This window comes from Ranitomeya variabilis, chromosome 3 (assembly GCF_051348905.1).
Source record: "Ranitomeya variabilis isolate aRanVar5 chromosome 3, aRanVar5.hap1, whole genome shotgun sequence".
NCBI classification, from domain to species: Eukaryota; Metazoa; Chordata; class Amphibia; order Anura; family Dendrobatidae; genus Ranitomeya; species Ranitomeya variabilis.
Window position 1 is genome coordinate 752,002,052 of NC_135234.1, and position 12,721 is coordinate 752,014,772.

The window sequence follows — 12,721 nt, forward strand, 5'->3', positions numbered from 1 at the left end:
GGAGACCTCCACAGACCAGAATTTGAGATTTGCTCCCTTCTTGGTGAGGGCTACCAAGGGAGCTACCAAGGTTGAGAAATGAGGAATGAACCCCATAAAGCACTGCACCGCTTTAAGGGAATGGGGTTCTTGCCAGTCCATCACAGCCTGTAATTTGGCAGGATCCATAGCCAATCCTTGGGCGAGATGATGTAGCCCAGGAAAGGTAAAGACTCCTGCTCAAACACACATTTCTCCAACTTGGCGTAGAGGGAGTTAGTTCGTAAGAGGTCGAAGACTCTGCAAACATCTCTCCGGTGGGAGTCAATATCTGGAGAGTAGATGAGAATATCATCCAGATAGACTACGACCGAGGTGGAGAGCATATCCCGGAAGATATCGTTTACAAAGTCTTGGAAAACGGCTGGAGCATTACAGAGTCCATAGGGCATCACTAGATATTCATAGTGCCCATCCCTCGTGTTAAAAGCCGTCTTCCACATTCGTCCCCCTCACGGATGCGAATCAGGTTGTAAGCACCCCGCAGATCTAGTTTAGTAAACACCCTTGCTCCCCGAAGCCTATCAAAAAGCTCAGATATCAGGGGCAGAGGATATTTATTCTTAACGGTGATGGCGTTAAGACCCCTGTAGTCTATGCATGGACGCAGTTCTCCACTCTTCTTCTGCACGAAGAAGAACTAAGCCCCTGCGGGTGACACTGACTTTCTAATGAATCCTCTTGCCAGATTTTCCTGGATGTACTGAGACATTGCCTCCGTCTCCGGGAGAGATAACGGATAGACTCGACCCCGGGGAGACTCAGCACCAGGCAAGAGGTCAATAGGACAGTCATAGGGGCGGTGAGGCGGAAGGGTCTCCGCAGCCCTTTTGGAGAACACGTCAGCATAGGACCAATACTGCTTGGGCAGAGAGGAAAGATCTGCGGGTACCTCCGTTGTAGCAACCTGAACGTTCTCCCTCTGACATCTACCCCCACAAGATTCACCCGATCCCAAATTCTGCCTGTGGACCACTCGATATGAGGAGAGTGGTACCGTAGCCAAGGCATCCCTAACAGGACCTCATCAATTCCTTCAGGAATGACGAGCAGAGATATAATCTCCTGATGAGACGGCGACAAGGACAGAGTGAAAGGGATGGTTTGGTGTGTAATCTGTGAGGGCAGTGTCGACCCATTTACCACACATAATGTTACTGGTTGAGCTAACATTACCAGGGAAATTGCATGACGTTGGGCGAAGGCAGAAGACATAAAATTGCCCTCCGCCCCAGAATCCACGCAGAGCTCTACCGAGTGGGAGGATGAGCCTATAATAATTGTCCCCTTAAAAGACAATTTGGAGGCAAACGTCGCCGTGTCTAGTGTACCTCCACCTACTACCACTAGACGCTGATGTTCCCTCGACCGCTGAGGACATCTGGTGGCAAGATGTCCTGACTGCTGACAAACATGACAAGCCTGGAGTGCACGAGCGGTCCGGGACTTAGATCCCGCTTGTGACCCTACCATGGCCTCATGTGACTCAGGGACCAGGACCGGAGATTCCAGAGGTTTGGCAAAGGTGGGAGCCAGCCGAAACCTCTGCCTACACTGGGCTCGATCTAACCTCCACTCGTGAAAGCGGAGGTCAATACGAGTGGATACAGTTATTAACTCCTCCAGTGTGGCAGGAATCTCCCTAGTGGCCAGAGCGTCCTTCACGTGGTCAGCCAGCCCCCTCCAAAATATCGGAATAAGGCCATTATCTGCACACTCCAGCTCAGATGCTAGGGTGCGAAAATGGATGGCAATATGGCTGACCAAGGACGAGCCCTAAGTCAATGCCAACAGCTGGAGCGCAGTATCATGGGTGACATGAGGTCCTAACAAGACCTGTTTCAGAGTGCTCAGGAACAACGGAGCACTCTGCACCACATGATCGCCACGCTCCCACAGTGGCGTAGCCCACTCCAATGCCCTGTCCAACAGGAGAGACACAATAAATCCCACCTTAGCCCGCTCTGTGGGGAAACGTGCGGCCAGAAGCTCGAGATGTATAGAGCACTGGCTCACGAAACCCCTAGAAGATTTACTATCACCAGAAAAATTTTCTGGCAGCGGAAGGCGAGATAGAGTTGGAACAGGGGTGGCAGTGGACATGGTTGCTTCAGCCACGCTAGCAGCCTGAACAGCAACTGCGGTTACGTCCACAGCTGAGGTTATGCGCTCAAGAGCCGCCAACCTACCCTCCAGCTGCTGGATGTACTGCATGGATTGCTGTGTGTCCGCCATAACTAGCCAGATCCTGGCGCTAGCGTACTGTTAGGGTTGGCGGAACGCCCTGAATATATATATTTATTAGAAGAAGTTGGTGCGTTCGCAACCCGGGATCCACCGTGCAGGAAACCACCTGCAGCTAGATATGGCGGCACAATTTAATATTATATACAGACTCTCTTACTTCACAGAGTCTATTAGCAAGGATAATGCTGTGCCCTGTTTGGCTCACAGAGGAACACAGCTACTTAGTAGAGCAGATGGTGGTCATACAGTCAAATGCAAACATGAAACTCCTCGCCGGAGGTGCCAGCATTCTAGGGGCTTATTTCCGCCGGGTCCCTGAATACACAAACATGACCACACTGGTGCTGAGCTCATACATAAATTGACACTAGTGCATGGCCGTGCAGTCATGCGCACTTCTTATAGCTGCAGCAAGTACAGGACCTTCCTAGAAGGACCAATGAGAGACTGCCACAGACGTTGAACACCTTCAGGACCTTCCAAGAGGACCAACAGGATTTGCTGCAGTACCTGAGCATGTGACCCTTGATCTCCAATGAGAGATCTTACCCTGGGCATGCTCAGAAGGGGAAAAGTAGGACTTGGTCCCAAAGACATCTGCTCGCTGCTGACCAGTACTGGCCACAATGGCAGAAGCTGGAAGGACAGCAGTAACCCTTTGCACAGTGTCAGACTGAGCATGACACTGGGACCGACGCCTCCGCTGAGCAGGCTCCACTGTGGCAGGAGAAGAATGGGAGACCACAGCGGAGAAGGCTCGAGATTCCCCCTGTGCAGAGGCAGGAACTCGACCCCTAACAAACTATACCTATCACTATGTCTATGTTCTATAATGCCCCCATCTAGTGACCAATTTGGAGTACTACTCCCCTAACACTATAAGGGCCCGGGGCTCTTTCCCTAACCAATATGTGTGGAAAGCATGTAGACATATGTACACAATCAGAGCAATATGTAAATATGCAGACTAATGTGCATAAGGTGTAGCAGTACTCTTGTACACGGTGACAATACACTTTCATACCTCCCAACCATCCCGGATCCCGCGGGACTGTCCTGATTTTGACAGTCGATCCCGGGAGGGACATTAGTTGTCCCGCACTACGCAAGGTTTGTTGCATACAGGGGGGGAATGAGCCATGCATACAGGGGGTGGGGATATGAGCCATGCTTACAGGGGGGAATATGAGCCATGCATACAGGGGGGGAATATGAGCCATGCTTACAGGGGGGAATATGAGCCATGCATACAGGGGGGAATATGAGCCATGCATACAGGGGGGGATATGAGCCATGCATGCAGGAGGGGGGTCATTATACAGTATTAAGCATCATGTGTGGCCATTATACAGTATGGAGCATAATGTGGCCATTATACAGTATGGAGCATTTTATGTGGCCATTATACAGTATGGGGCACTGTGTGACCATTATACATTATGGAGCATCATGATGTGTGGTCATTATACAGTATGGAGAATCATGTGGGGCCATTATACAGTATGGAGCATCATGTGCAGTCATTATACAGTATTGAGAATCATGTGCGGTCATTATACAGTATTGAGCATCATGTGGGGTCATTATACAGTGTGCAGCATCATGTGCGGTCATTATACAGTATGCAGCATCATGTGCGGTCATTATACAGTATGGAGCATCATGTGTGGCCATTATACAGTATGGGGCACTGTGTGGCCATATTTTTTTGTTTATAATTATTGTATATGAAACAGTGTGATCAGCAGTGCTAAATAGGTGTGGTTGGTACGTGGATATGGGTGTGACTAATTATGAATGGGTGTGGTCAGAGGCGTGGCCTAAAATTTGCCGCGGCGCCCTTCGCGCGCTGCAAACTTTGTCCCTCTTTCCCGTCTTCAAAAGTTGGGAGGTATGCACTTTATGTGTAGCAGTGCCACTGTGTATGAGCAAATTAACAATCAACACTGTACAAGTTTAAAGGGGGTTGGGGAGAAGAAGGAACAATATGCATTTACATCTCCTACACTGGAAGAAGCTAGAACCCCAAGGATCTGTACTGGGAGCAGTGAGGATCACAAGGATCTGTGTTGGGATCAGTGGGGATCACAAGGATCTGTACTGGGAGTGGGAGCAGTAGGGACAACAAAGATCTGCATTGGGGACAGTGGGGAACACAAGGATCTGTATCGGGAGCAGTGGAAACCTCAAGGATCTGTATTGGGAGCAGTTAGAACCATAAGGATCTGTAATAGAAGCAGTGAGGACAACAAGAATCAGTACTAGGAGCAGTGGGAACCACAATGATCTGTACTGGGAGCAGTGGGGACCAGAAGGATCTGTACTGGGAGCAGTGCATTATACCACTAGGATCTGTACTGGAAGTGGAAGCAGTGGGGACTACAAGGATCTGTATCGGCGGCAGTGAGGACCACAAGGATCTGTATCAGGGTCAGTGGGGACCACAAGGATCTGTATCAGGGGCAGTGGGGACCACAAGGATCTATATCGGTGGCAGTGGGGACCACAAGGATCAGTATTGGGAGCAGTGGGGACCACAAAGATCTGTATTGGCTGCAGTGGGGAACACAAAGATCTGTATCAGGGGCAGTGGGGACCACAAGGATCTGTTTCAGGGGCAATGGGGACCATAAGGATCTGTATCAGGGGCAATGGGGACCATAAGGATCTGTATCGGGAGCAGTGGGGACCACAAGGCTCTTTATCAGGGGCAGTGGGGACCATAAGGATCTGTATCAGGGGCAGTGGGGACCACAAGGATCTGTGTTAGGAGCAAATCTTTTTATTTTCCTTATAAATGATCTTGTGGATGTGATTGAGAGTAAAGCGTCAGTATTGGCTGATGACACAGAACTACGTTGGATAATAAAAGCTTTGCTTGACTGTATAATATTACAAAACAACCTTGGATAAGATGTCTGCATTGGTAAACACATGGCAGATAAAGGTTACTGTTGATAAATGTAGAGTAAAGCACTGTGAGAAATTGTATTGTTATCTTAAGTGGAAATATCGTTTGGATTACAGAACAGGAGAAGGACTTCGGTATTTGTGCTACTAGTAACCTGGACAGCAGCACTCAATGTCAGACAGGAGCTGCAAAAGCAATCGAGATTTTATGGTGATAAAAAGAGCGATAAAATCCTGTGATCCAAATCTATTGTACCAGTGCTCTATGCGAGCAGCCACCAACATGACAGAAGATCATTTTCTTTCATTACCAAGAGTAGCTTTTATGTTTTCACCTATTTTCTAACCCTTAATAGGGTTAGGCTTTGGATTAGGAAAATGACTAGGCATCGGCTTACAGCTAGTGTGTTACAATAGTTTTATGGTCTTAGGTCGCCACCCCCTGATCAGCTGTCATGCGCCACTAAGAGCCGTGGGTGGAATCGCGATCCACCTGAGGCTGTTAACATGTTAAATGCTGTGGTCAATCTCTGAGACCCCAGGCATCGAATCTACTGTCACATGATCGCGTGGTGCCAATGGATTGGTATTACAACCTGTGGTCTGCGGGAGATCCCGGGCTGATTGCAGCTAAAAGTATTTAGTCTTAAGTAGACTATTGAAAAGTAAAAAAAAGCTTTAAAAATATAAAAGCACAAACACCCCCCTTTTGCCCCATGCAAAATAAAGCAATAAAAAAATTAAAAATACACATATTTGGTATCGTTGCGTTCAGAAATGTCCGATCTATCAAAATACAAGCTAAATTAATCTGATCGGTAAGCGGCGTAACAGAAAAAAATTAAAAATGCCAGAATCACTTTTTTTTGGTCGTTGCAGGTCTCGGAAAATGGCTCCTTTTGTTTTTCTTACAAACTTCGGATTTTTTTTTTCCACCACTTAAATAAAAAAGAACCTAGACATGTTTGGTATCTGTGAACTCGCACTGACTTGGAGAATAATAATGGTAGGTCAGTTGTAGCATTTAGTAAACATATATAGAATATAAACCCAACAAACAATTGTGGATTTGCAGTTTTTTTTAGCAATTTCATCGCACTTGGATTTTTTTTCCCCCATTTTCCAGTACATTATAGGGTGAAACCAATGGTGTCTGTCCAAAGTACAACTCATTTCACAAAAAAACAAGCCTTCACATGGCTATATTGACATAAAAATAAAAAAAGTTATTGCTCTAGGAAGAAGGGGAGCAAAAAACCAAAATCTCAGAAACGGAAAATCCCAAAGTGGTGAAGGGGTTCAAAAATAGAACCAAGTTTTAAAAATAAAAAAAGTTATACATTGTTAGAATTTGTTTTCAATTACATTTTGGGAAAAAGTCCAAGAGGATCAAAGTACAAACTATAATTACATCATTATTATCTGTATGTTATTCAATTACAATGTGTATGGGGGAGAAGGGAATGAAATGAATACTGGACCAGTGTGCGAGAGCTAACGGTCCAAGCATTAGGAGGAACAAAATAATCCATTTCCTCCGTTTGCTGGCAGCCCAATGTCTCGCTGTTGGGTTCACATTGGCTTATGCTAAACAACTACATTAAAAATGTACAATAAAAAGTGCAATGACTAAAAAAAATGTAATCCAAAAGTAACATTAACCCTTTAAAAATAACTTTAAGGACCTTTTCTTAAATACAGAATTTAGATTTAAACTTTCGACAGCATTAGTAAATTAGTAGATCTTTATAAAAAATATAACGGATCAGTACTAATGAAAGACTCAATTATTGTATTCTAAAAGCTATAGAAAGCACTAGGGGAAATAACTGGACAGAGAACCGATGTCCTTACAGAAAGACACCGCCACCCACGACCAAGAAGTAAATAATCACAAGACACTAATGTCGGAAATCGGTCTAGATAGCAATATAGCAGCCGCTGGTTTTCCAGCATGAAGGTATACTTGCATTAAAAAGTCCCTTTTGTTCCGTCACTACACTATCTAACAGCTTTATTTTATTTTTTACCTACTTCCTGTGTGATGACGCTTTGTTTGAGAACCCACAGTGCACACTGGGATACACATACAAGAGGCCACTGCTACAGCCGCTGCCCATAGCCTGAAACATCGTTAGTGATGTCCATGTCGGGGGCTGGGCTTGTTCCTCCTGTACTGATGATGCATTGGTTGCAAATTCCTATGCATGCTCAGTAGGAACTTGTCACTCTGCAATATTCTTTTTCAAGCACAGTATCAGTGCGCTCCCTCGCCGACCCTAATGAGAAGTGATAAGTCAACAAGAGAGCACACTGTCAATGTACATGGTACGGAGATGACCTGGCTAGCAGAAAATGCAGAGACCAGCCCCACCCCTCCACAAGTGATGCCTATTTCATGGTCTGCTCAACAGAGAAGAGGGCATACTCATATTTTCCCATGTCTGCACAAATATATACTTTTTATCTCAACAATCCTAAAAATAAATAATAAATAAATGATTTACTCATCTTTATTTTAACTAGAGGATGAACCCCAACTCGACCTAGAAAAAAGGGTGTGAATGAAATCACTAAAGATTATAACTCAAAGGGAGGAGACGGGCAGCAGGAGCGTATTGGTCAGTCACAATATTCTGAACCATATAGACATTGGCCAAAGTGGGGGGATACAGCAACATAAGACTAAGGCCACATTCACATGTTCCGTAATTGGTCAGTATTTTACATCAGTATTTGTAAGCCAAAATCAGAAATGGAACAATCAGAGGAAAAGTACATGGAGAAAAAAAAATGTTTCACCTTCTCTGGTCTGACAGTATGTGAAAATTCGGACTGAACTTGGATGTATCCGAGGGTGGTATGATTTTTCATGGACCCATAGTATTGCATTGCCAATTTTCATCAACCCCCAGATCAAAACTGGACATGTCTCCATAACTTTTTGCCGACCGCTCTGTCCCAGAAATATCACGTACATGTGAATGGTCCCTTAGACTATCACAGGTACGAGTGCCATCCACGGATAATGCTCATACATGAAAATCGGACGTCTGAATGAGCCCTCAATAGACAGCTGTAGAACACATTTGCTGTGAACAGTGAGTCCTTGGCTTCTTTGGGACACATTAATGTCATTGCGTTGTTCAGGTTAAATTTTTCTATTTCACTATTCCCAGCTCCTGCTGTTTTAAGCCGATAAGCCAATAAGTATCTCGGGAAGCTCTGGTTGTCCTATAGTTGCATATTAAGAACTGTGAAGCTCCAAGAATTTCAATCCTTCATTATTTCCTTATAGGTAGAGAATTCCCATTACTCATAGCATATTCCGATCAAGATTGAATTACTCTCATGTAATATTAGATTTAATTATGACTTCGTGGCTCTGGTAGGCACTAAAATGTGAGCATGTGCTGTCTGTTCATGGTCTAGCGCATGTACTGCGTGTTCCTAGCCTGGCGCATGTGCTGTGTGTTCCTAGCCTGGCACATGCGCTGTGTGTTCCTAGCCTGGTGCATGCACTGTGTGCTCCTAGCCTGGCGCATGCGCTGTGTGTTCCTAGCATAGCGTATGCACTGTTTTCCTAGCCTGGCGCATACGCTGTGTGTTCCTAGCCTGGTGCATGCGCTGTGTGTCCCTAGCCTGGTGCATGCGCTGTGTGTTCCTAGCATGGCACATGTGCTGTGTGTTCCTAGCCTGGCGCATGCGCTGTGTGTTCCTAGCCTGGTGCATGCACTCTGTTCCTAGCCTGGTGCATGTGCTGTGTGTTCCTAGCATGGCGCATGCGCTGTGTTCCTAGCCTGGTGCATGCGCTGTGTGTTCCTAGCATGGCGCATGCGCTGTGTTCCTAGCCTGACGCATGCGCTGTGTGTTCCTAGCCTGGTGCATGTGCTGTCCTCCTAGCCTGGTGCATGTGCTGTGTGTTCCTAGCATGGCGCATGTGCTGTGTTCCTAGCCTGGCGCATGCACTGTGTGTTCTTAGCCTGGTGCATGCGCTGTGTGTTCCTAGCCTGGTGCATGCACCATGCCTTCCTGGCCTCGCTTATGCACATTACTTTAACCTTTATGGGTAAAAACCTCAGTGATGTAAAATATTAGATTTAATTATGACTTCGTGGCTCTGGTAGACACTAAAATGTGAGCATGTGCTGTCTGTTCACAGTCTGGCACATGTACTGCGTGTTCCTAGCCTGGTGCATGCGCTGTGTGTTCCTAGCCTGGCATATGCACTGCGTGTTCCTAGCCTGGCGCATGTACTGCGTGTTCCTAGCCTGGCGCATGTGCTGCGTGTTCCTAGCCTGGCGCATGTGCTGTGTGTTCCTAGCCTGGCGCATGCGCTGCGTGTTCCTAGCCTGGTGCATGCTCTGTGTGTTCCTAGCCTGGTGCATGTGCTGTGTGTTCCTAGCCTGGCGTATGCACTGTGTGTTCCTAGCCTGGCGCATGCGCTGTGTGTTCCTAGCCTGGCGCATGCGCTGTGTGTTCCTAGCCTGGCGCATGCGCTGTGTGTTCCTAGCATAGCACATGCGCTGTGTGTTCCCTAGCCTGGCGCATGCGCTGTGTGTTCCTAGCATAGCACATGCGCTGTGTGTTCCCTAGCCTGGCGCATGCGCTGTGTGTTCCCTAGCCTGGCGCATGCGCTGTGTGTTCCCTAGCCTGGCGCATGCGCTGTGTGTTCCCTAGCCTGGCACATGCGCTGCGTGTTCCTAGTCTGCTGCATGTGCTGTGTGTTCCTAGCCTGGTGCATGCACTGTGTTCCTAGCCTGGCGCATGCGCTGTATGTTCCTAGCCTGGCACATGCGCTGTGTGTTCCAGGCCTGGCGCATGCGCTGTGTGTTCCTAGCCTGGTGCATGCGCTGTGTGTTCCTAGCCTGGCGCATGCGCTGTGTGTTCCTAGCATAGCACATGCGCTGTGTGTTCCCTAGCCTGGCGCATGCGCTGCGTGTTCCTAGCCTGGCGCATGTGCTGTGTGTTCCTAGCCTGGCACATGCGCTGTGTGTTCCTAGCCTGGCGCATGCGCTGTGTGTTCCTAGCCTGGCGCATGCGCTGTGTGTTCCTAGCCTGGCGCATGCGCTGTGTGTTCCTAGCCTGGCGCATGCGCTGTGTGTTCCTAGCATAGCACATGCGCTGTGTGTTCTCTAGCCTGGCGCATGCGCTGCGTGTTCCTAGCCTGGTGCATGCGCTGTGTGTTCCTAGCCTGGCGCATGCGCTGTGTGTTCCTAGCCTGGCACATGCGCTGTGTGTTCCTAGCCTGGCGCATGCGCTGTGTGTTCCTAGCCTGGAGCATGCGCTGTGTGTTCCTAGCCTGGCGCATGCGCTGTATGTTCCTAGCCTGGCGCATGCGCTGTGTGCTCCTAGCATGGCGCATGCGCTGTGTGTTCCTAGCCTGGTGCATGCACCATGCCTTCCTGGCCTTGCTTATGCACATTACTTTAACCTTTATGGGTAAAAACCTCAGTGATGTACTGAGCATGTCGGTGAGGCTTTATCTCCCAACAGGGAAAGTATTCAACATGCATCTATAGCAAAAAGTGAGACCAGCACAGAAAAAACAAATTCTGGGTGCAAAGCCCCTCAGGCATGTAACAAACCTTATAATGAGAGTCCAAAAAGTCAGAGGCAGCACACCATTGCAAATGAGTTCAAAAAGTGTTCAAGTTTAATAGCCCATCATGGCGATGTTTCAGCTCATGGAGAGCCTTTCTCAAGCAAGGTAATGGTGTACAAACATGGTATTTATCATACAGACAATTGAAACATACTTAATAGTATTTGTGCAAAAAGGTTATAACAGCTCCTGAGAGACAGTTTACATAAAGTGCAAATAGTGGCCAAAGATAAGTGCAAGTGTAATAAAGTGCAGTGCAATAATATACAAACATGAGATAACATACAGTAAACGATTCAATGTTAATTAGCAATCTACACTCAGCTGCATTTCATGAATCATTTCATGGCTCACCCCATCCTGCAATCACATATGCATGCCGTATTCGGCATCCTGCTGCAAAAAGTGCACATGTCCAAAGGAAAAAAAAACAGAACCACATAACAAAAAGCTCACGCCCATCCGCACGTGTGCAGTAGACAGCTTACAGAGCCAGCGCCATCTTGGTTGCTGGAAAACCAATACCAAGACTACACCTGCTGTCAGAATGAATGGTAATCCACATATGGAGCATATGTTGTAACAGCGCCACCTTCTGGGCAATGGAGTTTAGAAGACAAAAGGAGTTTAAAACACTAAAAAGTATTTTAAAGGGGCATAAGCCCTCATACACTCCTATTAGATGTCTCATATGGTATACGTTCATAACAGTGCTGGGATGGCCATAGTTAAACCATAATGGTACGTACACCCCCATTTGCTGGGGCTGGTCACATACCATAAAGGACCAAGGGAGACCAATGCCCTGTGACAGACATGATCACATCCTCAGTTACCACTGGGAACATCAACCAAATCTCCAATAACCGTGAGAAAAGAGAACCACCATAAATGCCCACTCGGATTCCATTTTATTCACATATCCAATAAAACAAACATAACAAAAATAAATTTAATGAAAAAAGCATTCCAATAGTTGACTTCATGAATAGGGTAAGCCATGAACCCTGATCTTCAGAGAAAAAAAATCTTCTTTCATACTTCTCAATATATCTAGAAAATAGAAAACATAAAAAAACAAATATAATTAATACCATCACATTAGACCCTATACCCATCAGAGAGGCAAGACCCCAAGTACAGATGAAAAGGAATGAAAAGGAAGGCATCTAGATAGAAATGCAAGATGCATGCGCAAAATTTATGTTCTTGGAACGGAGAGGTATTAGGCAGGGTCTAACGAAAAACCTGGAGCACTTACTAAATTACTTGTTTAGCAGAACAGCGTTAACTTTCTCTATAATGCTAAGTCTACTGGTGACCATACAGTTATGTTTTCAATTGTCCCTAAAGTCCAATCCCCCGACACTATATATGTTGGCATACAGTAAATTATCTGGCAGACTACCTTTAAAAATTTGCTAAAATTTAATAATGAGTAAATAATCCCTCTAATCTCTCTTGAAGATAAAGATGCATGTGAGAGATTGTGATCAGTGGCATAACTAGAGTCCAGTGGGCCCTGTGGCAAAATTTGGGCCTGGGCTCCCACCTCCATGTTGGTGAGAGGTATGGACCTTTGTAGAGTTCTAGTTCCTATAAAAACATAGTTGTTCACCATCCATGTAATAATGTCCCCATCTTGGTACCTTTGTGTAATGTCCCCCACACTGAGCCCTTCCTGTAATAATGTTCTGGCTCCTTGCTGTGATTTTGTCCCCTGTCTTGGCCCCCATCATGTAATAATGTGCCTCAGACTGTGCCCCTTCCTGCTATAATGTCCCCCCTTCTATACATGTGGGGCACTGTATGACTGTCATTTAATGGCAATACACTGTGATTAGCAATTTATGGGGCACCCTGTTACCGTTGTGTTGGTACACTGTGTTATGCACTATATGGGATAATCCTATAGAATTT